Below are 24,979 nucleotides of genomic sequence, written 5' to 3'. Positions count from 1 at the left end.
GACAATTTGTACAATTTCTTGGTGTTTACTTTTTGTTGACAACGTCGCCACGTTGACAGTTGGTGGAACCAAGGTTTTTTTCACCGGGCAAATCTATTTGACAACCTGATTGCGACTCAGTTTTTGTGCAACATTTTCGAAGAATGTTCTGCAAGTGGCTCTAAAGATATTTTATTGTGGAATTTCTGGGAAAAAATAATGGTGACCAATGTGTTGCTTCGTCTTGTACGTGAATAATTCAACCAGAGCACCACAAGTAAGTAGTTTTGTTTACGTAAAGTGATGTAACCATGTCTCAGCATTGGAGCCGGAAAGACCCGAACATTACTCGGCTCTATAGGGTGAAGTGGATTGTCCTGTATCGCTAGGAACGTCGTCGTAGACCTTGTTTTCGGAACAATTTTGGCATTGTATTTCGGCTCCAAGTCTGCAGGGAACTGTCGAGAATTAATTCTTGATTTGTGCTGAACCCACTGCTTTGTATAAATAGAACTCTTGCTACTTCGAAGAGAGCTATTCCTCAGTCCAGCAACAGCTGGAACTCGTCTAGAATATGCAGAAATTGTTCGGTATTACGTCAACGGCAGATGGTGATGCCAGATTGTATCTGGAAATTAACGATAATGTTATCAAGAATGAACAAATGGCGCTGAGAAGGAATCGCAGAACACAGCCGACTAGCAACTGAAATTATACAAAGAGAGATGAAGCATAAGAACAGTTAGATAAGCGCATTATTTCTAGCCACTTTGCACAACACTGCTTAACGCGATGCATCTCTGTTTAATCGATCCTAATCCATAATGAAGGCGTATCAAACATTTCCGCCAAGCAGAAAATGCCGACGGATTGGACGAGTCGATCTACTTAGTGCTATAACAGAGCACATAGCCGGCCTCCGAAACGCTGAGGGATGTTGGGGATGATTAGGCTTGCGCAAAGCAGCAATCTCTTCGGAGTGGGAACGAAAAATTGCCAACTACACGTTACTTCATCTGCTTCATGTACCAGAGTGCGGCTGTCGAGCTGTCCAAAAACCGCGACGAACGGCAGCTCTGTTGCGCATGAGTATCTCAATGAGCAACCCGGTGGTACAATCGGGTTGATTGTTTGGAAGTGTGATTTGCACCCCTATCTGAGCGGTTCGATCGAGTCTCGGGGCCTCGTTATCGAACGTGTTCGGCCCACGATCAGCTTATCAGCGCGGCAGCGTGATTTTTCCGATTGCAGCGAACAGCAGTGATAATGGCAAACGTATTGCGAGGGTGGTTGATTATTCAACGGATGTATTTAGTTATTGAGAAATGCTTGGTGAGCGAGTTTGGGCTTTGGGCCGATAGATTAGGCATGATTAAGGGCCTCGTTAGAATTCGGATGTTATTCAATAATAATTTCGCATAGAGGAATGGTGTGATTTAATCAATTCGTTACTCATAGTTGAGCAATCTGATGTTGCAAACTCTCGATCTTTTCAAATGTTCACTTGAAATTAATGAAGATTTAGAAAGTAATCGGAAACAAAATTTCTGGAGCAAGTTAAATAATGTGATTCTTAAAGATGACTTCACGATTAGTCGTTTAAAATTCACTCACAGCATGTGCGGAACCGAAACATGACAAAAGAGGAGATAAAAAGCAAACACCATCATCATAATATATTCTGCAAATTACTGTTTAATAGCAGCTAAACATAGCAACGTGAATTGGTGATAGATTGGCTAATTGGATTTGCTCTACTACTCGCCTTGTCATCATTTCTATCGCTCACCGGCTCACAGACCGTCTCCCGCGGGTCCCACTTTCTTTGTGTCCTTTAAATGCAAACAAATAAATCTCCCCCAAAAAAAAAACAAACCACACGGCTCTGGCGGTTGCCCTTTCTGCGATGTAAAATGCTCCACATTCGCAGACCGCAGAAATCGTTTAAATTATATGGTCATGCAAATGATCACCGGCAGTGGCCTACATTTGGCTGAGCAAATCGGTCAAAGACAGCGCGGCTCTTGGCGGTGAACAAACAAATAGAAGAAGAAGAAAAAAAGAACATCTCAGAGGAAACTTGTACATTATCACCACCGGAACACGCCTAATGACAAAGCATGGCCGCAGCTACAAGGCAAACATTAATCACCATTTTGCGAGAGCTCTCCACCCCAAAAACATACCATCACATCATTACAATAACTGATGGGCTTTTAGGGTGGAAAATGTGAATAACTATGGTTTGGTGTTTTGCTCTTGCTTGCTACCCCTTCCTTGGAAAACCCAACAAAGCATCACTAATGTCACGCCAGTTTGTGAGGTGTCGGAAGTCACAGGCATCAGACGTGGTCTGTTTTTGGACAAGATTTTCGACTGTTTCGCCTCTAAAATTAACAAGACTCCCTCTGGAGAGGCGATATCATGTAATGTGCGGCAGTAATGAAAGAAGATGATAATGATTGCCTGGTGTGTGTCTCAAGCTTCCCTGTTTGATAGTGGTAGTAATAGTAGTGGAAGTAGTGGTACTCTTTCTCTCTCTCTATGTGTGTGACATGATGAGCAAAGGTAAGCAATTAGTGAAAAATTGATAGTGATTAGATAACGAAACTGCAACCATTAGGGATGTAGGCAGGAGGCTTTCACGCCGAACGGGGCCGCCGCCAGTCGGAACTTTGCTGACGTCAGTGGGTACGTACGGGGGAAGGTTCGCAAAATAAAAACCAAGTTAACTTGTAGAGCATAGCAAAGGGAATAAATTAAAAAGTCACCGCACGGAAAAAATATCCCAAGATATGAGATGCAATCACCGCGCCAACCTAATACGACCCAGGTGAGCAACGGAACTGTAGCGGCGCGAAGAAGCGCCAAGGTGTGCTCCACGGCAAATGACATAGTTTTTCGCGGTTGTCGCTTGTGTAAAGGCCGGGGGACACTGCCCGTACTCGCTAGTGTAATTTCGATTTTCACTAGCGCATCTGGCGGCGGCTGGTGGAAGCTTTTTTGGTCATAGAAGGAATGGTCACGCCGGATCTCAAAATTAAGTAGTTTTTCCATCGTTTTTTGTCACGAAAATGGAGGCAATGCGTGCAGGACATGTGCATCTACTTTTTACAAAACTTTTTTAGTCGGAATTAATTCAAAAATATGGAAAAATAACATATTTTCTGAAGCGGCTCCAAATTGTTTGGCAAAATGTTTCGGTCAGCCGCCGCCAGATGCGCTAGTGAAAAATGAAATTACACTACATAGTACGATCAATGTAGCCCGGCCTTAAGGTAGCGAGAAAAAATCACACAAAATCATACAGTCAGGTTTCTGTTGTGGCCCCGGCTCTGCGTCGGAGGTGGCCGACCCGGTTCGCCGCAAACCGGTTCCGTTGACTGGTCTGGGGCCCGAGGAATGGCGGAAGCTGATGGCCAATGACACACTGCCGACGGCTCAACATAATCTGATAAGTTCGAGGAAGGAGAGGGATCAATGGGGGTGCGAGAGGGTAAAGAAGGGTGAAATAAACTTAACGCCACTTGCCACGGAAAATCGGAAAATCGGGAACTCAGGGAACGTTAGTTGAGCTTGGTGGGTGTACCGTAGGCGAACGATGTAGCGGTAAATGAGAAAGTGCCGGGGTCCGCGAACACACTACACTCCGGGCACGAAAGGGTCCACAATATGGGGTCTGGATGCTGGCGCTGTTTGGATCGGGAGTCGGGAAGTGTGCGCACAAGAGGTGCATTCCAGCGTGAAGGAGTGTTGGCCTGTATGGCCCGGTGATGTGCTCGGGTGCCGCCGCCACATGCTGGTCAAACCGGTTGATCGGCACGTACCAGCGGCCACCGGAGATGCTCTTGTGTATGGCAGAAAAACACGTAAACAAACGTGACCAGCTGAGTATGTGTGGCGATCGAGAGTGAGAGGCTGAGTTGATGGATGGAGAAGAATTCGGCACTTTACCAGATCAAGGTCCTCGTGTAATTGCGTGAGATCTTCTTCGTGTATGAGGCTGTATGAGAATTGATAACTTCCGGTTTTGTTGGAGCTGGTGCGTTTAACTAATAGATAACAACGACACTGGCCAGTCTAGTCTGTTATAATGCTTTAAAAAGATTGAGATATCTCAATTACGAGCAGGCGAATGACAGACGAAGAACTGCTGGAGACCCTTACTGGAGAATTGAGGTAACTTCTCAAGTAATCCGAGGGCGTTTTTTAATGATCTAGGAACGAGTTTTTTGTAGATCTATTCCTGGTCAATTTATAACAAAGATCCCAGAGAAACTCCAGTCTACAGGTGTTAAGCAGGTTAAGAAGATCGTCTAAGAGAGTATTAAGACCAAGCAAGAATGACTTTGGGAGCTACTTCTTGAAGTACTGACGTTTGAAAAGCTTTCTTTCGGTTGGTTCAGCGTCTAGAGTCATCCAGATGTGAGCAGACCGGTAGAAAGTTCTCAAAACAATCACAACAGGCCCAGTCAGCACAGACCTCACCAAAAGATAAACAACAAATTGACAAGCCCTGACATACCCGATTCCGAGACGGTTGGGGCTCTCGCGCAGTTATGCACTATCTATGCGCTCTCCAATAAGGGTTGGTTTCTCTCTCGCTCTCTACCAACCCCCGTAAGCAGTTGCGGATAGTTTTGCGTACCGTTGGCTTACGCAGCTGTTTCTTCCCCCGAAAACGCTCTCAACCCTGCAGCATTCTCTCACCATAAGCATTACGGCGCAGCTGTGGCTCACTCGTCCAAGAGGGAGGGATGATGATTCTCCGCCTCAAACGACTCGAGTCGGCGCAAGAGCATACATTTTTCCATCGCGGTTTTTATTTCAAGGAAGGCAACGTGACCGAACGGACGCGCGAGCGCATCGAGTGCGCGTGTTTTTTTACGCTACGCAGCTCATTCGCATGAGCCCCACGTCATAAAGTTACCGCGTGTGTGTTTTTTGGCTTTTACCATCATTTCTTCGCCTTTCTATTGTTTATAGTTTGCGTGCGTGCGCCTCTGTGCCCGGTGTTCGGTGTTTGTGCGCGTGTATATTGGCCGCCGCGAAGAAGTCACCTCCGAGAAGAGTGATTGAGCGATCATTGAGCGCTGTCTGCGCACATGAATTGCACTACAGCGTAGTGCTGCTGCACCAGCGGCTTGAAGGAGGAAAAGCAAAGAAACACACAACACCTCCTGCCTCCTTCTGTATGTGTGTGTGAGGGGTTGGAAGTACCTTTCGGGTGTGCTTCCGAACTGTTTTCCCTCCGTGATCGTGCGTGATCTTCGTTTGCCGCGGATTGCCGTATCTTTCAGCGTTTTTTGGGCCGCACGCGAACCGCAACAATAAGATCTCGAGCCCCCCGTCTGTGTGTTTGTCAAACTGCGTGCGAACCCTAAGTTCATCAGTCGAATGCTGTGGCTTTGGTATAAGACGACGCCAGAAGCGTATTAATTTGCCCGATTTCTATCACCAAAGATCGTTGCACTTGTGAGTGTTGTTCCCATGCCACAGGTCGTTACCGTGCTGTGACGTGCCAACGTGCTGATGGGTGGTGCTTAATGGTGGAAAAATAGCAATCTCTAGCAGTCGCAAAATACGTCCAATTTTCACGACAGTGCAATTGTTGTCGCCCCAAAGCCACCTGCCCGGGCCGTTGTGTGCCGCCGCTACATCCGTGTGTGGCGTTTCGCAGGGGAAGAAGAAAGTTTCCAGCAGTTGATAAGAAAGCGCTACCACAAACAGTGCCCAATCGAGCACCTCTCGCGGTGGTAAATTTTCGGTGTGCAGCGAGTGTGTGCGTACGTTTGGTTGCCGATAAGTGGCGTTTCATGTCGTATAGACCGCGGCCCTCCGCGGGTTGTTTGTGGCGCACGGTGCGGCTCGCAGAGTGCGAAAACGTTTGTGTGTGAAGCACGGGGGGCGGTTGTCGATTTTCCCTTCCGAGACGAAACGCCGGCACCGCGTCGGGGTTAAGACGAAAGTGGCAAAAAAGGAAAACCCAAAGCGAAAATTAAAGCGTAACACGCCGAGGTCTAGGTCTTGCCCTTTTTGCGCCCTCGAAGTCGAAGCGAGCACGACGCGACCTTTCATTCTACCGTTCGTCCCCACGTTGAAGGACGAACCTGGTTCAGAAGAATAAGAAGAAGAAGAAGTGTGTCTGGTGTTTAGTCACACCAGGTGAAGTGGTGCAGTGGTGCGCGCGATAAACAAACAGTGTTTGTGCTGCTGCTGCTTCCCCCTAGAGGTGTTGTTGTGTGTGTGTGTACCGCCACGTGTACCAATATCATCCTGCAGCTTCCGGTGGCATCGCTATCCGATGGTGGATAGCGCAAGGTACAACCGTACGCACGGGGGCCAACGATTCTCGTTTGCGCACTAATCGTGGGTGAGAGAGTGAAGCAAATTGGAAGAAAGTGTTGTTTGGTTGTGTTGTTAGGGCAAACGATACTTTAGACTGTGTGTGGTGAGTCGAGTGAACAATATTTTATTTCTTTTGTTATGCTGCATCAGCGTTTGATGGGTAAGTAGAATCGTTTTTGGTGTTATATCAAGTATAAGAAAATTGTCTTTAATGTCCTCCATTTAAATTAAAAACGCTTTGCGTTTGGAATCCAATTGCGTCATGAACACATGACCTGTGTTGTGGTAGACTGAGGAGTCAGTCACTACACCATGGATTTGCTCCAGAACATACAATGATACCATGAATCAGAAGATACCATGAATCAAGCAAAAATTAAATTTGAATATTTCTACGTACATTTTGCATCACTTCATAAAAAAAGAAGCTTCAAAACCCTTCAACCTTCGCGGTGGGTATATGTTTCTCGGTCAGGAGCAAACTCAATTGATTTTTGGGCGCAAATGTCGTGTTTTTTTTCGCTCTTCCGTCGCAATGAAGCTAAGTAAAACTTCCCAACGACCTTCGAGGTATGACCGTTTGGGCACAAAATTGAAAAATGTAAATTTATCGTCCCCATTATCCCGCTCCGTACGGCGTCTAACCCGTTTCCCGGGTGTGTTAAACATCGTCCAGCGTTCTTTTTTTCTCTCCTCCCTGTACCAAAGTGCTTTGGTACCTATTCCTGGCTGCAACCGGGCCAAACGAGGGAACCGGGGACGGCGCAAAATAAGATGCGAAACCCTTGCGGCGTCCCACGTGGATAATACCGTTCAGATCAGATTAAGTTGAACGATGCAAAGTTTATTCTATTCGTTACTTGCACAATGGATTTCCGTCCCTTTGCTGGCAGGCATGAGAGTGCGCTTCTTCGGGCTTGTGTGGGTCCTTTAAACTGCTCCCCGCTCTCCCTTTTGAAAGCGGATGTGCTATTAACAAAAAAAAAAAAAAAAGCAGAAGCCAGAGCACCAACCGAGCCATCAAGCAAATGGACGGCTTATAGGTTGGAGTGTGGGGTTTATGGTGCAAACTCCCTGGTCGCCATTACTGGCCCCGCTTAGTATGAAAGAAGTCGGTGACAATGGAGTTACGTGGCGCTCCTGCATTTACGGTGTACGGTGATATTCTCTCTCTCTCTCTTTCTCTCTCTGGGTAATATTTAATATCCGGATGAAGTAGTACAATGTGTATGCGTACGATAAGCGCTCGATCCCACCGCGTGCCTTTTGAGGATGGGTAGAATCTTTTTCCGATCGATTTATGCTACCACACAGCAACACAAAAAAACGCACGAGATATTCCTTTAGGAAGAGATAGAATCCGGGCTTTTCTATAGCCGGCTAAAGAAGTGAATATGAGCACAAAGCGGCGTCAATGCAGTCGGGCACAATGGCACAATATGATGCCTTCCAGCGGGATGAGAGACTTTCCCGCGAGTCCATAGTTTGTGCTCGGTACACTTCCTGCCAACCGGAATATTGGTTGCATTTCGTCTCAAAAAGCTCTTTAATCTAATACCACCACCACCATTCTCATTCTCTTGCCAGGTGTTCGTGCACAAACATAATTCTCAACTGCAGAAACTTCCACCATCTTTCCACCACGCGAGGGAAAGCATGTTACGAAGAACGTTTTAAAGACCGGTAGCAAATTGAAATTATCAGAGCGTACACAGCTGTGAGTGCCGGCTGATGATGATCTCATGATTCGTTGTGCAATTGTATCAAATCAATCAAGCAAACTCATCGCCGATCACTTACAGTTACGGCGCACGGAACGGTTTCCTTAACCAGAGCCGCGTCTGGAGTTTGGAGTTTTTGGAGGAACATTTGTAACACTTCAGTTCCCGGAGCCACAACAAAAAATGCATCGAATCATTGCAACGTCCAAAGAATGCAGCTCAAAGTACCGGTCGAGCTATCGCGTGTAGAAACCCCGCGCTTCCAGCACGTACCAATAAGCGGTTACGGAATTGTGTGCCGTTCTGCAGCAGTGCAGTGGATGCATGACCAATACATTTTTTAACGACTGTTTTTTTCTCTTCTTTTTCTGCTCCAATCGCATTCCGAGAGGAATCTGTTGTTGTAGCAAGCAAACCCCAAGCTGAGTAATCGTATCTTGAGCTGTGGCGTGTCTTGCGATGAAGATATCTAGTGTTTGAATAGGGTCGAATGACTGAGGGGCGTGTGGGTAGCGAAGAAATAGCAAAAAGGAAAAATAGAGACATCTTCCGATCCAGCTCTCCGTGTCTGTAGGGAAGTGTTGGTCGTCTGGACAACTCTCTTGCAAGCGACATGATGAGCGTTCCGATGAGTGTTCGCCTGATTGTCGACGATATTCTCAATCATGACGGCGAAAGTAAACGAATGGATTGGAAGTCCGAGAACCCAAGTGGGCCCGAGATGCATCGTGGCATAAATTTAAGCAAGCCCGCATTCGAATCCCCGGCTGCATTTTAATGCACGGGCACGAAAGAGATCAAACCAATAAAGGCGAAGAAAGGAAACAGAATCTCAGCAATTCCGACTGTTTCGAGGCTGATGGTGGTTCTCCGGGGGATCAAATTTAATCTTTTGATAGTTTTATTTTCGCCCTCTTGTCGCTGGGGTCCAATATTGGAGTGCTGTGTAGTCAAATAAGCGGGGAATTAGTTACTTCCGTTTCTTTTTTGGTCGTTTGATTTGAATTTCTCTCTTGTGATACGCTTCGCCGACCATGCGGGTGCAAGGGTTGACAAAAACTAAGCAATGGGAGTGAGCACTTGTGATAAGAGAACGTAAAGATATGATTTTAACACAAAATTGTAAAAGCGAAAAGCATATCTGTTGAAGGAATCATATATAAAATGGAGACTTTTCATAGAAAGTCTAAAGAAAACAAACACGGTCCCTGACGCTGTGCATCTGTATTGTATGCAGCTCGTGAGGTTTGTTATGCCATTACACATAGTCATGATGTTGTGTCAGCTTGGGCTGTGGAGGAAAGCAATATATCACAACCGGATTGTTGATGTACGGCTGCCCAAACATTTAGAGCGGCATAAAATCCAAAAGCTAAATGCAGCAAATGCCGCTGAATCCACCGTTATGGTCAGCCCGAAGTTAGTTCGATGGAACTCCCGATTTTGGAGACTTGGGATTTGGGGGAAGCTACACGGGTCTGGTCAAAGCAAAGCCGATCGATTATATAAACAATGACGACTGAATCCTCTCTCTCTGATCGCTTATACAGTCACGAGGCAGTCGGGTGGGGTTTCTGTGGTTGCATTATTTTATGTTTCCAATGTTCCACAAACCTAGCGCTGAGAGAAGGTTGGCGTTGGAGCATGTCGAGGATTTCCTAGAAATAATGTTCGATGGAAGAGCCCAGATAAAAAAAAAACCCCAATTGCATGTTGCATATCGGACTGTTTACCCGAACGTTCTATTTGTGTAGAACCTGTCGCATATTGGAAAAGGATTATGAAGAACACATGTATCGGCATGTTCTTTTGGTAAATTCCAATCCGATAATGGTTATGCTGAATAAACAGAAATAAAAATTAATATCGAAAATGAAATGCACATTCGTGCCCCGGACTTTCGAGCGAGCAATATTGCAAAGCATCGGCAGCACTCAACTGATGAACAGGAGTGCTTAGAGCATTTGGATTCACCGTCGATCGATATTGCGCGTGGTAGGGACACCTACGCATGTCACGGACACTGCCGGAAACGAGTAACGGAAACGCAGCCTGTGAACCCTGAAAATTGCCCTCGGCCTAATCGACTGGAACGCTTCAATGGTTGAAGTGTCCTGTGTGTCTATGTGGTGGATACGATTTTCCACCCATTTTTTGCGATTTCTCATTTCCAGCTCAATCAGGATGACAGCCTTTTTCGTGTTTCCTATGTCATGTTTTTTTGTTGTTGTCTATACGCAAATGAACATGCAGCGGAAATGTATGTACACACGTACGCATATGTTGCTGTTCGCCACCGCCCAATGGCGCATCTGCAATCCGGAAAGTCTGAACCAACCTACACGCGGACATTGTTGCGTACTTGCGTTGGTTTACCCTTTTTTTATACCAGTAATTTGAAGTTTCGGCAAATGTGTTCAGCGCTATCTTTTCCCCAAGCGGTAGCCGTGCGATGGAGAGTTCGCTCAGTCCGCGGTTGATTACACACCGGACGCATGTTTGCGTCCGCTGTACTAAAACCAGGGTGGTGGAGGACGGGACAAAAACTAACGAATTGTAAATAAAATATCCCTAACTCAACATCTCATCGGCAGCCTGAGTGGGAAGCCTGAGCTTCCACATAGGCCTTCTATTGTGCGGAAACTGAAATTTATGAAAGCGGATCCGAAACATGTGTTACTGCATCGAATGTGTATGCAGTGGTCATGTTTTGTAAAGGAAATTGCAGAAAAAACTCCAATACGCAGGAGGACGCTATTGTTCCGAAATGGAGTGATATGGAATTTACTCATGCGGGGGTAGTGATTTTTCATTTCGAACATGTGGGTTTTACCGACGTGAAAAGGATGTTTGCAGTTTTAATAGAGCTTCGACTACATTTTGATACGAAGTGCAATCAATATTGGTAGTCTATGTTTTGTACATTACGCTTCCGGAAGCTTGTTCCTGGACCAAAGCTCTCATCTTCGTCTGTGCGTTTCTTACACTCCAACAGAAAGATCCAACAACCAAAGCCATCAAGTGCAAAGTCGATAAAAGAATTCGCAAAGGGTTTTGTCACATTGTGTTCCCTTCCAGATGCGAATATTTATGAAGTGTTAGCATCAAAAGCCAAAAAAAAGTCTTACTTTCCACATGATGACAGCATCGGTCTGAATTTTAGTTCCTCGAAGCGTCTTATATCTGCAACGAACGACAGCTTGAATATTTCACCATCCCATTACGGCGAAACCATTCAGCACATCAGCACATTAGACTGGGTAGATCTAGTGTCTAGTGTGACTTCTTGAGTCAATGAAAAGAATCAAAGTTTTTGCTTTCACTCGATTGAGCTCCTTTAGCGAACGGGAGCACAGTATGTTTGCATGTAGACACTAGTTAAAGGATTCAGTTTAAAGTTTCATTTCTTTGCGCACACATTGTCTGATAAAAAAGGGGTTGGAATATTACATTCAAAAGCTGCTGCATCATCAAAATTCTTCTCCGAAAAGATATTCGGCTGCCTTTAACGGTTCGCGCCAGTGGAGATGGTTGTGTCCTTTGGGATTTTGGGAATATGGTAGCACAATCAAGTTATGTGCATATGTATGACGTTGGGATGGGTATGAATTGAAGATGTTTGTCTACCCATTTACCAACGGGCTGGTGGTACCAGTTGCATTCGATGAAGTTTTCTGTCGGCAAACGGTGTGCAAATGATGGGAGTCGATAAGGCTTTCGGAATTCGGAGAGTGGATTACATGGTCGAATTTCGCTCAAGTGAAACGGCAAGCACAAACTATGCGATGTAGCTCGTTTGCATGGCGACACACCATACGTTGCAATCGATCAAATCGGGCGTGTTGAAGTGGATCCGGTCGTCTCGCGAGAGCAATATTTGACATGCAAATAGCTTAACACTGCTACACATGAGGCTGAGGAGGTCGCGTTCTAGACGCAGTGCTTCCGGTAGTGTGAACATTTTGAGCATCGTCAAACATTTGGATACATAAGGGGAATGAAATATGTTGCCCTCGTATGACACGGTTCTTTGCAATGTGCTACATAGTGTGTGATACATGATGGATTATTTATCCTCCTGCACGGGTCCTTGAGCGATGGAGACGTTGACTTAGGTTGCTTAGGAATAGATGCATTCAAGTGTTTATTTCCACGCGAGTCTCATCTGTTGGTTTATTTATTCTGCAATTAAAATAGCAAAGCAATTAATAATTAAAGCAACCTCACAAAAATAACTGGGTTAAGCTCTCGTGCAAACCCATGCCTGAAACGGGTCATTACGACACGTTTGTCTGTTTTTACCACTGCGGGGTGTTTTTTTTTGTTTGCCACCGATTATATCAGCTTTGGCACACGAGAAATTCAACTGGCACTTTTGGCGCAAGTATGTCGACCGATTGCGAAAAAAAACCCTCTTAAAACCCTTGCGGACATGTGCGATGTTTTCCGAATTTCCTGGAGTCGTGCCGGTTGGGTAACTAGACCGTCCGCGGACCTGACGCTGCCCATGAGCCACGAATCTCTGCCGGAGTGGATGCTCGTACCGGTTGCGTGAAAGTTGTTTGTGACTTTGTTCCGTAGCGTTCGCCCTCTTCAAATCAGGTGCACCTAAATCGTGGCTAGTGTGTTCCGTTTTTTTTGTTGGCTTCGGTTGCATGATGCGTGCTGTGCGACCTGGAGCAAAGTAAACTAGGTCTCTCCCGCTCTGTGTGCCACTGTGCTGACCGTTGCTCTGGTGGAGTTATTGGATTAGAGAGCGAAAAAAGGAAGAAATTCATTGTACAGAAAAATCTTCAAACGGGTAAAACCCATTGCGCGACGAAAAATGTTTGGAATGCATGTGATGCTCTGGCTAATGGGAATCCATTTTCACACATTTATGAGTATCGTCTGTGGGTTGTTGGTAAGAAAGCGTTCCAAAAGCCAAAAACCTATCGCACGCCAGTTCTCTCCACCATTAGTGTCGTTTAGATGAATGATAACAAATCGTAGCCAAGTATGGCGATACGTTTTTCAATCACCAGCCAAAGTTCAAAGCGTTCCTTTTTCTTAGGGAATGTGGATTTCATATATTCATGAAAAACGCTCGGTGAGAGTGTTGGAGTTGGTGTGAATTGGAAAGGTTTTTTTTCGAAGAGAATAAATATTCATGCAGAAGTGCGTCACTGCATGAAAGTAACAATCGAAACTGATAATCTTTTTTTAGTTTGCTGCGTGTGGTGGCAGATAAAAGCAAACTCTTGGTTCCTTGTTTGGTTGTAGACATAAATTCATTCCTTAACTTCTTCAATGTAATCGAAGGCATTGTATATTGTGCTCCTAAATCTGGCTCAAAGATCTTGTACTTTATTTTGTAAGACAGCTTTATTTCAATAGAATGAAGATCTGATTACATAGAATACAGCATAGCATAGCTGTCTATCTATGATACCGTTAGTTCCTCCTTCAGGTCATTCAGAGACATCTGTTCTTCGCGCGTTTCTGATTGACCTTCAGCACAGTAATTCTGAAGATAATTAATTATCGCTCAAAGTACCACCGAGCTAATTGAAATCATTGATTGGTCCCGTTGGGATAATCCAATTAACCATTTTGAAAAATACATCAGTAGCAACTAAGCTACAACGGGATGAACCGCTAACGAAATCAGTCGACCTTGACGGCAAACCTTGAGCGTATCATCGCTAGACTTAACGGACATTTTACCGCCAACAGGAACCGAACAGGAACGCTAGAGCGAAGTAAAAAAAGTATTTTAAACAGCTTTTGCTCCTCAACCATAGGATGTTGTGCAATTTCGTTATCGGATTCCCAACATCCGTTGCCCAGAGTTTGCCGTTTGATGTGGTAGAAAGTAGCCGAAGATGATCGTACGCGCCTCATTTGCTGCCCACGGTTTTACCCCCGTGAAGATGTCGCGCGGCTTTGGGAGATGTTTTTCTTGTTTTAAATTTATTCACTTCCCCTCGGCTGGCGGAAGATCGCAGTGGCTCACGGTGGTCTGATCGCGGAGCTGCCGGAGCTAAGTGTCACTTTCACGAAGCCACAACCCGAGCGAACCTCATCAGGAGAAGAAAGCTCATCAGTGAATTTAAATAAGACAATCAGATTCGACAAACGATCCCAATCTATTGGCTGTGGCGTGTGTGGTGCTGTCACGATCATCTCCGCCATTTGATTGTGGATTAATGACGCTTGGTGGCGCACATTTGCGCCGTGCCAAACCAAAATTCAATCTGTTTGGGACGCCGCTCTAATTCGATCGCCGGCGGGGGTCGATTTGAGAACCCCAGCAAATGCGCGGTTTGCGATCTTGGCGGATCTGTTGGGCTCCTGGGACGTAGCGGAGTGCTGCTTCAACACCAAAACCCGCGAGGAAATGATTTCATTTCGAATCACACTCGTGACGATTAGTTATGGAAGGATGCACGGGCGAAATGTGGCTCGATGTTTGAGGAAGTACGGCACCGGAAAGGTGTGTCCCCGGCCTGCACATGCGGTGCATACGTACATCGTCACAATTGAATGCGTCGCGACACATGCTCGTAGATCAAGAGTTAGAAAGAGAGGGAGAGGGCACACATCAGCTCTGTCCCTCCGCGATGGAAGTTCCTGGAGTCGGTGAGATGGAAAGTTTTCTCCGCTCTACACCGCCGGTACCGCTGCTGGGAGGTGATGGGCGGTGGGTAGGTTGATTGATTTTGCATACCATTTCACTTGGAAAACGTTTCCCCCTCGGCCAACCCATGCAATAGCGGCGCCTGGAGAGAATCAAGTGCCCACGGGCTTGACAACTCAACCGGCGCGGCGATCGATTGGATGACTTTCGGTTTAAATTGCAATTTTGCAACAAACGCTTCAGCTTTAGCACTGGGGGAAGCGGATAAAGTTTCCATTCTCGCCCGGTTATGTTCGTTCCTCGCGCTTCTTCCCTTCCCGACGTGTTCATCTATCGAGTGTGAAGAATTTCCGCCCATCGTGTCTCGTCGCCCACCCAATCGGAAATTGGGAAATAGGGTTTTCTGCAGTGCAGTAAATTTCGTCGCATTTTCGAAGCTTAACTGAAGCGTACGCAGCAGCGAAGGCAAGGGGTAGTGGATGTGTCGGATGCACTTGTGCCAGGGCTTCCGAAATTTATGTGTTTATTGAAATACGCGCTTACGGATGAGCTGTAAAAAGGCGGGAGGAGGGAAATGGTGATTTCATGGCACGTTATATTTATTGTACCGCGTTTTATGTGTCCAAAAATTTTCGGTGGGGGTTTGTGGAGCTACCACCGCTATGATCAATATGCGATGAAGTTACCGCAAAAGACTAAGATTAATAATGATTAAATTTATTGGTCAAATGATGGTTTAAGGTTTTATCTTTGCCTCGGGCAAACGGAAATTGTTGGTTTAAAATTAAGCGCAGATGAAATAGCAAGATAAAATAGCAACGCTTTTGCGCTTTGACTAGATTACATAAGCTCGGTGCTCGTTATGCTGCACAATAGCGTTTAGCGCTATCACAAAACAAAGCTAGATTTATTAGCCATCCAAAACTGGGCTACATGTATGTGGAGCTCCCTCTGTTGCCCTAATAAATCACAACAATCCCCGTTCGTTTCGCACGCGCAAAACTTAGTGAACTAAGTCAGTGAGCAAGCTATCATTCATTTCGTGTATTCGGTCAATTTTTGCACGAAATAATTTGCAATGATGAACCACGGAATGCACCACTCCCACCGCCTTCGCCACGTCGGCAGGTGCAACGGATTGAGCCCCACCGCGCGTGAGTCCACGCGCATCCATCCCCTCCGGCGCACCCACGCTAGATGTGGGTTGCAAATTTACAAATTTGCATAATTCATTTATGTAAATCGTTGGCGCGTGGACGGACGGGTCGGGCCGTCCCTCGGTTCGGGCGAAAGCGCAGTCAAATCGGGGCTCGGTTTGTGTTTTTTTCACCTCCCCGATTGTCGATTTCACTGTGGCCTTCTCGCCAGTGCCCCACCGGAAAGGGGAATTAAAGAGGGGTGGAGTGGGAAATAGAAAGGATTACTTTTGTTTACCTACCGTCGTGGCTCGTGAGACCGCGGCCAAAGGTGGCCTAGTAGTAGAAGAGTATCGGATGCCGGTTGTGCCGGTGGAAAGCTTAATTGAGATTTGCAAAAGGAAGAATAATAATCAATACAGCCCGGTGGGGTATTATTTTGACCGGTGCAGAGAAGATCTGCAGCTGCGTGGATGGATGGGATTTTTGTGATTTTCCGTTTCACAAGGAGGACGTATTATGGTGGCACCGAGAAGCTGATCAATATTTGGTTGCATGAGAAAATGGCAGTGAAATTTGCCACAGTGAAAGCCTGGGTTTTCATTTCACTGGGAGAATATACCCGCTGATTTACGATACGATTCACATTAAGTATCTTGTCATCTTGTGAAGGCCTTTGAAAAATAATTAATTGATGTCATGATAGGCAGATTGTCATTTTTGGGAATATTGGAGTTTATATGTAGTTGACGTTTTTGGGACCTCTTCTATCAGCAACTGGAGTTCATTGAATAAGAGAACACGAATGTAATACACACAGTGAATGCAATTCTCCTGCAAACTTGTCGAAGCTACCATGTCATGTCCACAACAACAAACACCTCCAAAAAACTCAAAACTGTCAATTCGACTGTCATGCATCCCCCAGTGCCTATCAATCGATCAATCAAGTGTGATGCGTGCCACGCCGGGGAGGAATTTGTTCTTGCCGCCCCGGGGGGTACTGCAAGCTATCGATGTCACCGTGGCCGTGAGTTTCCGTCCGAAACGTACCCCATCAATTCAGTCAATTCTTCCGGACATCCGAGTAGCGCGTAAACCGGCCGTTGGTATCATTTTCGGACGTCTGCCGGACAATGATTGATGCTATCGTGGAAAGAGCGATTGAGCCGCCTCTGATCTTTAGTTCCTCAGCAATTGCAGGCTGTCTAACCATTGCTTAGGTGCTCCAACTGGGTGGGTGGAGATTCGTCAACATTTAAGACGGTAAATAATGATTGGAAGATGAAGGGTCACATTGCGCGATCGTCTCCGTTGCTTGGAGCCGCGTTTGAAGCCAGGGTCAAGCAATTATTATTGTTGGAAATTGGAGCAGGATGGGAACGAATAAAATTGGGAATTGCTGTTGCGTTTTGTGCAGCAATGGGAGAGAAGCGAAGGTTGATGTCACGGAAATTGTCCAAATGTAGCTATTAACAGCTTTTTTAATGTTCTGCTACGAGCTCCAGTTTGGAAGAGTCATTCAAGATCTCATCCGTCAAAGTATTGACGTGTTTCTAATTTAGAAATAAATGTCTACCACAATGAAACATAATATCCCGAACCGGGATGTGCTCTAGTTTCTCATGGAACTGAGATCGTTCAGGTTTTCCCTCATCAAAACTAACTCGCAAACCCAAACACCGATTGCCCAAAAACTGGCTGTAAATGAGAGACGTAGTTACTTGCTCCACGGGACGAGGAATTGATGGATAGAAAACAAAAACAAACCAGAATTCACATTAGCGCCTGGGCGTGGCACTTCCGGAACGGTGACGAAATCGGGCTAAAATTAAGCCCCAAAAGTGAAGGAAAGCCTGCGAACCGCCAATCGGAAAGCCAAGGCCAATCGGACAGCCCGAAAACGACCAAAACCCACCACCGTCATCATCGGCCATGACATTGATGGAGGGAAAAAGTGAGTCAAATTCGGCGTACAAAAGTGTAAGATATTTTATTCATTGTGCCCGGGTACTCAATGGCAGCGTTTCCCAGCGCAGCAGACAGCGGGCAGCTTACCTTTTTCAGTTGTCTCCACAGAAAACGGAGAAAATGGGTTTTCTGTGTAAGGGTCGTTACGAATGAAGCGGAGGTCCACTTTTTGGACAGTGTCGGTGCGTTGTTGTTGTTGACTGCGAACACGAGTTTGCCACGGTTTTCCGATAATTTCCCTCTCAAATCTCACAGTCGTTAAGGGGCTATGGCGATGCATTTCATCTCTTCCGAGCTTACCGTGACCGTCATTCGGGCTGGGTCGCTGACCGCATGCTACCAATGCAGCTCGCTGAGAAAGCGTTGACATTGATTCCAGTGCCGCGATGTTTGTTTCATTTTGTGTCAAATTGGCTCATTACGAGCCCACATTACCGGGGCTACTGTGCAGCCGCTGTTCCGGTGGCTGAGTCACAGTCTTCTGTGCCACTATTGCTAGTAGCTGTCATTTAGCTTATGTTGCGTTTGTTCGTTTGTTTTGTTTTCTAGCACGTCCGTGTGCTGTCGCCGAGCCCTGGTAGCATGGGTCGCTGGAGTGCAGCAGCGAGAACTGACATCGGAGTGACCTTGTACGGGGGAGCAGTCTACGGCCGGGCAGCTGACAGCAGTGGGAGGAGGAGTCGTTGAAGAAGAGTCAAAAGGTGACAGCGTAAACAGTGTTTTTGACGTCTAGTACGTCAACGACGTGTAACGGAGTAACAATTTTAAAGGTAAGTGTATTTTTGGAGATAAGTAGTTTGCGTCTGACATAAATGCAAGAAACAATTCTTACTGTAGTAATGGCAGGGCAACAACCTGCAACCTGAACTCGGCATGCGAAAGCCAATGTTGATCGATCAAAAGATTTCTCCGCTGCTTTACAACGCACATAAATTGCTTTTTCCAGGGAGTGTAAACATTATTTTTATACCGAATTAAACACGTTCGGCTCGTAGCTAATGATGCACATTGGACCTTACGCGCCTCGTGTAGAAGCAACGGCCATGATCATTAATCGAATCAAAAAGGGCACGAAGACGAAGAATAGGAGCCTGTTCCGCTGTAGATCATCATGCGGGAACGCAAGAAAATAAAATAAATCAACAGTAGGCACGCCGCTGGTAGCCGAAAAGCTTTCTGCGGGCGCCGCCACCGTTGTGGTATCATTAGATATCTTCAGCTAGATATGTGGGAAAGCACAGAGTGTTCTAGCGGCATGTCAGAAGAAATCATGCAAATGATTGCGATTCTACCTGCTTCGCGAGGTACTTATTCTGAAACTGTACTTTCCACACAGAGAGCACGATGTATGCAGATATGGCGGGTCTGCTGTATGGTAGCCTGGCATGGATCACCGGTTGAGCCATGCCATAAGCGCAAGAACATCCAAGTCGGTTCCAGCCATGCCCCTGGTGCTGTGGCAATTAGGCAGATGAGCTGCTAACTTCCCAGACCACGCTGGTTGTGCTGTACTAACGAACACGGGCATAACGGAACTGCACGGTAACGTGGTTCTAGCAGCTCTAGACGGGCCCGTTCGGCTGCGCTAACTTGATTAAAATCTTGTGCGCTTTTACACGCAAGATTTACCCCCGTGCTGCTATTTCGCTTCCGTTGGATCTAACGTTGTGTCTAGCTCGCTTGCCTGCTTATCGTCAGCGAGTATTTCTAGCGGTAATGTCTTACTTCTATTGCCGGTAAGTTCAGTGACATTGGGTAAGTGCAAAAAGCCTCCTCACGAAAAAAACACCTGAACTCTCACTGCTTGATTCTCCCGAATCTTGATAGAAACCGCGACAGATTGCGTTGTACCGGTACGACTAGTGAGCTTACAATTAGGATGCTTTAATTAAGCGATGCTTGTTATCAAGCACTTCAGAAGTCAGTTAATGGGGAGTAGCAAGAGGCTTGTTTGTGACTTTTGGACCCTTCTCCGTCATCTCAGCCACCGCGCGTGAGGCGCCATATCCACCGGTACTTGTGCGGAAAGCTCTCCTGACCGTTAGTGAGCTGGCGGGCTGACGGCACACACGTGCCTACCAAGCGTAACAGTTAAGAAAAAAACAACAACAAAAGGCACTCACACACACACACACGATTCCTCGCTGAGTTGGCTTTCTAGGTTACGGCAGCTCCCTTCCTGCGGGTGCTCCTCTTCCGAGTAACCATCTCATCTTTCTCTCTGTGGCAGCAGGGCTCGTGTTGATCGCGTTGATAGATGCTGCTGCTCAGTCAAAATCGCCCAGCATATCGGCCCTGCGTTGACGATGAAAGATGGATTGTGTATGATGGATGCGTGCATCGTTGAATGAAGAAGAGGAGAACCCTCTTTGCTGGAACAATTATCACCAGCCCGACGGCACTATGCCGGTGAGACTGCGTGCGGCGTAAGGGTTGTTGTTGTGGATGGTTTAATGCTGTTGGTCGTTGCATTGCGTTTTTAATAGCCATTTGTAGCTTCTCTACATCCTCTCCCACTCTCTGTATGTTTCTTTCCTTCTTACCCAAAACGGTGGTATGCAACGGTGAGCACGGAAGGCGTACGAAATCGATGCGTACGAAATTGGCCCAATTATTCGCGTCCGATCATCTGCGCGTACTCATCTTATTAACACCGATACTGCGCCGGTTGTGCGAGTTTGCAAAGCGCCAAGATCTTCAAGATCTTGCGAGGCTGACCCTCTTCTACGAATCACCAGCTCCAGAGTTGTGTGAGAGCAAACAAAAACCTATCGGATTGAGCTGGTTAAAGAGCGTAGAAATTCATCCACGGTGCAGTGTTGTGCATCTTTCATCGCCCGAAAAAAAAAAACGAGGCAGTGGCTCATTGACTGACCACGAAGGGCTTGACCGTGGAGAGAAAGTTCCCTTACACGCCCGGGGGTGCCCCGGGTGGCTTGCTTTCGGAAGTGGAGATTTCCCCACTCCGATGTTTCGCTTCTTTGCGGCTTTCTCGGCTTGGGACTTTTCGATACACCCTTGGCCTGGCCGCACGGTGTTAAGTGGTCTGTCAACTGTAAAGTTTAGCGTCTACGTGACCCTTCGACGGAATAATTAATCCGTAGCCTATTAGCTAGATGTTGTTATTGTTGGCCGGGTGCGAGAAGGCTTTCACTCCAGCCGGCCGATGGGCTGTTCCGCTAGTGCTGCACCGCAACGTGCAGTACGTGTCCGGTGAGAGTTGAGGGTGGAAGGGCTTTTTTAATCGAGTTGTGGGTTTTCTTCATCTTTTGTTCTGATCTTATTCAATCTTGTAGACATTCTAACCATTGTAAGGGTGTAAGCTGGCTATCGGCTTTTGAGCGTACGTGTCGCAAGAGACATTAAAATGTTTCGTTAATTTACATTCACCTGTACTCTAGGTTGTCCAGCCCTGTTTAATTATGCAATGTTGCTGCGTGGATGGATCACAATCGGGTTGTTTTACAAAGCGCCGTTGTTATCACGTAATTAGTGTAAAGCTAAAATAAATTACTGTTGCTGCAAACTAAAATAAAGGTTCGGTAATTCATACCCGCTCGTGTGTACGTGCCGAGCGCCTTGCGACGTGCTGCCATGGGTTTGTGTAATGGTAAATTTATGTTTTATTCGACCCGAATCTGTTCTGTTCTTGTTGATAATGCTTCATACTTGGGCGCAGATCCGAGACCGAGGCTAAGAAATAGAGACGAATTTTATTCCAGACAATAACTTTTACGCTCTCCCTCAGTAGTAAATCTGCACTTCAGTTCCCTCACTTTCGTTTTTAGTGAAATTTAATCCGAAAATGATAAACTATCGCAGGCGCGCGACGTAGATTAATGATTTAAATTTTCCTATCACAGCGGCCTAAGTTTTCGGGCCCCCGTCGCGGTGGAAGTGGTTTAAGTTTCACCCAGCTACAATGCGCTCCACCGGTGTGTCCCGAGGCGATGTACTTTCAGGGTTGGGGGAAGGTCGGAAAAGTCGTGTCTGCCTGGCGTGGAATCATTTTCATAACGAAAACGAAGGCGATTGCGTAAAGATCAATAGCGACTCATCATCAAAATTAAACAAATAATTTCGGCAAACCATTCACGCGATCGCGAAGATGAAATGCTACCGATCAGGGCGGGAGAGCGCCTTTGCGGCGTGGTAGGCGCTACCAAGTTTGGCGCCGACACGCCAAGGATGATGAATGGGTAGGGGAAAAACGCCCAGACAGCATTAATAAATGTAACACACGGGGCCGGTATCTTACCGCCTTTTTGCATCGGATATTTCACGCCAATTGCGCTCAGCTTCTCTCGGCACCTTGGTGATTGCGAATGCGTTTGATGGCAGGTGCGGAAAAGCGAGCTAGGTGTGTTTGTGAGTGTGTCGAAAAGGAAATTAGTGGGTATTTTAGCATCATTTAGAGAAACTTGATCATTTTTCTTCACGTAATCAATCGTTGAACGTGTAAAGAGAGACACAAGAGAGCCTTATTGAAAGGACTGATTCCCTTATTGTGGCATAAATAATTACATTAAACGGAAAACTCAATATTTGGTAGATCTTCATGTGTTCATAAGCGTAGATTTGAGATCTTCTTGATCATAAAGTTAAATAAAAACATTGTTATTTGTTCTAATTGTCCTAATTGTAAATTAAAGTGGAAGGCGCTGGAGCAAAGTCCTCCAATTAAAGTAAAATTGAATCAATCAAAGTCACTGGCCGCTATTCGAAGCAGTGGCCGGAAAATGCAACGCCCGGTTTAATTACTAAATCAATCATAATCCATGTATATCGAGGTGGTTTAGCTGCAGGCATTGAATGCCTTCAAAACATAGGCATTTAAGAACAATCCGAACTATTTACACATCCAACATCCAAGCCGCCCAAGGGGCCATTTTTCGTTTGCTCGTGCCTGCCTTTTTCCATGTCCAATAACGCCTCCGATCGTGCCGCTGAAAGGCGAGCGAGTTGTACTTCAACAACACCGTACACACTCACACACTCAATCGATCAATCAATTAGCGGTGGGTAAAAATGTTACCGCCCTGCATCGTTGCACCAAAGGAATATCGATGCACTACCACCGCGTGTTTGATAAAGCCTCTTCCACCGGAGTGCGCCGAGCGGGAGCAATTAATTAACGAAAAATATGATTTCTCTTTTTTGGTTCGCGTACCTCGGACCTTTGTTTCCGTATATATTGCATTTTAATTAAGCTTTTCCGTGCGTCCCTCACCACTGCCTGTACTCGTTAGTTTACAAGCAAAAAAAGTCCGATCAGGTAGGATAAAAAATCACATCGTGTGCCAATTGACGTCAGTGTCGTCGTCAGTTCAACCTTTTGGCATACAATCGCACAAAATCCACGCAATTCAAACGTTCACTGGCGTGTGGGTGAGGGGGGGGGGAAGGGGTGGAAGGATTCGACCGGGTCGGGAAAGTGTTTGCAGTGAGCGAATGCTTACATCAACGAGGTCAGTGATAGGGAAATTGAAAGTGGAAAAGTGTAGAGTGCGCATTGTGCAGATAGCGGAGGAGGGAAAACACCGCTCCGTGCTTCACCTACAGTGGGGCGGAAAATTTGCGAACCATTTTTTTTGGTTGCTGTTGCAATCGTGCTTAAAGCAACATTGATGAACCATTTTGTGCATCTCGTGAAAAAATGCAAAGCATCTTTTTTTAGTCCACGTGCAAATTGAGTTAGAGCCGCCGGCAGGAACAATTTTGATTGAAAGTAAGCGAACAGAAAGCCTCTGACTGATGAGCGAAAATTAATTGATTGAATTTGATTACCCAGGGTATCATGGCTTTCGGTGTAATGATGCTTAAAAAAGCCGGACAATGTTGGTAGAATGTTGGAGCGTAGAGTGTGCGTGGCAGGAAATAATTGTAAAAGGAAATTGATGGCGCTTATTGTTGAACAAGCTGAAATGTGAAACGCTTTGCGTATGTTTGTAATTGAAGAGACATTATTATCCCAGAGCGGCTGGTTTTGGGGCGAGCAAGCGGCATGAAAATACAACTGGATTCTAGGAACTAATTTGGAACCAAAACTCATTAAAAATGGCACCAAGCAGTTTCGTCGTCACAGCACGCGGATGATGAGCCGCAGCCATGACGAATTTTCCGATTGACATCCAAATCCTTTCTCTTTATCATTTCACGGAGTAAAAGGGGGAAACGAGCATAATGAGGCAAAGTAATGCTGCTGTGAGAGGGAAGCACCGAAAAAATAAAATAAAATGAAGAGTAAAACAAAATAAAATATGATACTCATTTCCCCCAGCGTCTGGTATCATCAGGCCAAAGCTTTCTCCCTTCGTTAATTTTGTCAAAATTTCAATCATATCAGCTTCGTTCCGGTAATCGTCCGCGGCGCATATATGAAACTGTCTGGCTGTTTCTTTTTTTTCGGGGGATTCCCCATGCCCCATCCTAAAACCTGATTTATGGTATTTGCAATGGGAAAAGGAAGCGAACTTTGCACACACACACACACAAACAGAAAAAAAACCCATCGCTAAGCTAAGGAGCACAACAAAGATTTGGTTTGCATTTCAGCTTTTCTTCTCGCCGTTGGTGAGCATTTCTTTTTCTTTCTCTCTTTTTTTTCGGGGCGCAGTGCAGAAACAACCGAAAGCGAAATAAAACGGTTTCGGGACAGAGACATAATTATAATACCATTAGGTGGGCTAATTTTCACAAATTACTCCATCAATCTCGCAGCGCGGACTGGGCGCGGATTTTGCTCGTGCCCGTGCTTTTTTGAGAGCCGGGCTGGAGATGAGCGTAAAAGAATAAATAAACTAGCCGCGGCTGGCCGTGCAAGCTATTTGTTAGCGTTTGTTTGGATGTCTGTTGAATGTACGTTCTTTTGGGAGATTGGTTCGTCATAGGGATAAAACGTTTCTTCTTGCACCCGAGGAAGGAAAGAATATTAGGAAGAACAGGTTTTTGTTGCATTTGGCAGACAATTAATGATGAACCATTCATTTGGGGGGAAATGAGTCCCTCGTGATTGTTCGCTGTTAGCTAAGAATACCGAACAATAAGCGAGGTGGAGAAATTAAGCCATATACTCCTAGGATTATGCCTGTGCGACCTCAATACACCTTTTACGGCGCAACACAATGATCCAAAATCTGCAACACACTAATCAATCATGGAAATGAATAGAATACATCCTGCTGATTGATTGTAAACAACGGTAA

General features: G+C 45.9%; 1 protein-coding gene across 1 annotated transcript in view; it reads left to right on the top strand.

Annotated features, from left to right (window-relative positions):
* The first annotated feature begins 4,804 nt into the window (after positions 1-4,804).
* LOC120900701 (myosin-IIIb-like) overlaps positions 4,805-24,979 on the top strand; it is a 51,646-nt gene continuing 31,471 nt past the window's right edge. Inside the window, exons 1-2 of the mRNA XM_040308059.1 lie at positions 4,805-6,487; positions 18,324-18,544. The gene's annotated coding sequence lies outside the window, so the exon portion shown is untranslated. The remainder of the gene's footprint in view (positions 6,488-18,323; positions 18,545-24,979) is intronic.

This window comes from Anopheles arabiensis, chromosome 3 (assembly GCF_016920715.1).
Source record: "Anopheles arabiensis isolate DONGOLA chromosome 3, AaraD3, whole genome shotgun sequence".
NCBI classification, from domain to species: domain Eukaryota; kingdom Metazoa; phylum Arthropoda; class Insecta; order Diptera; family Culicidae; genus Anopheles; species Anopheles arabiensis.
Note: the sequence above shows the minus strand (reverse complement) of the source record. Positions and strands in the feature narration are given on the sequence as shown.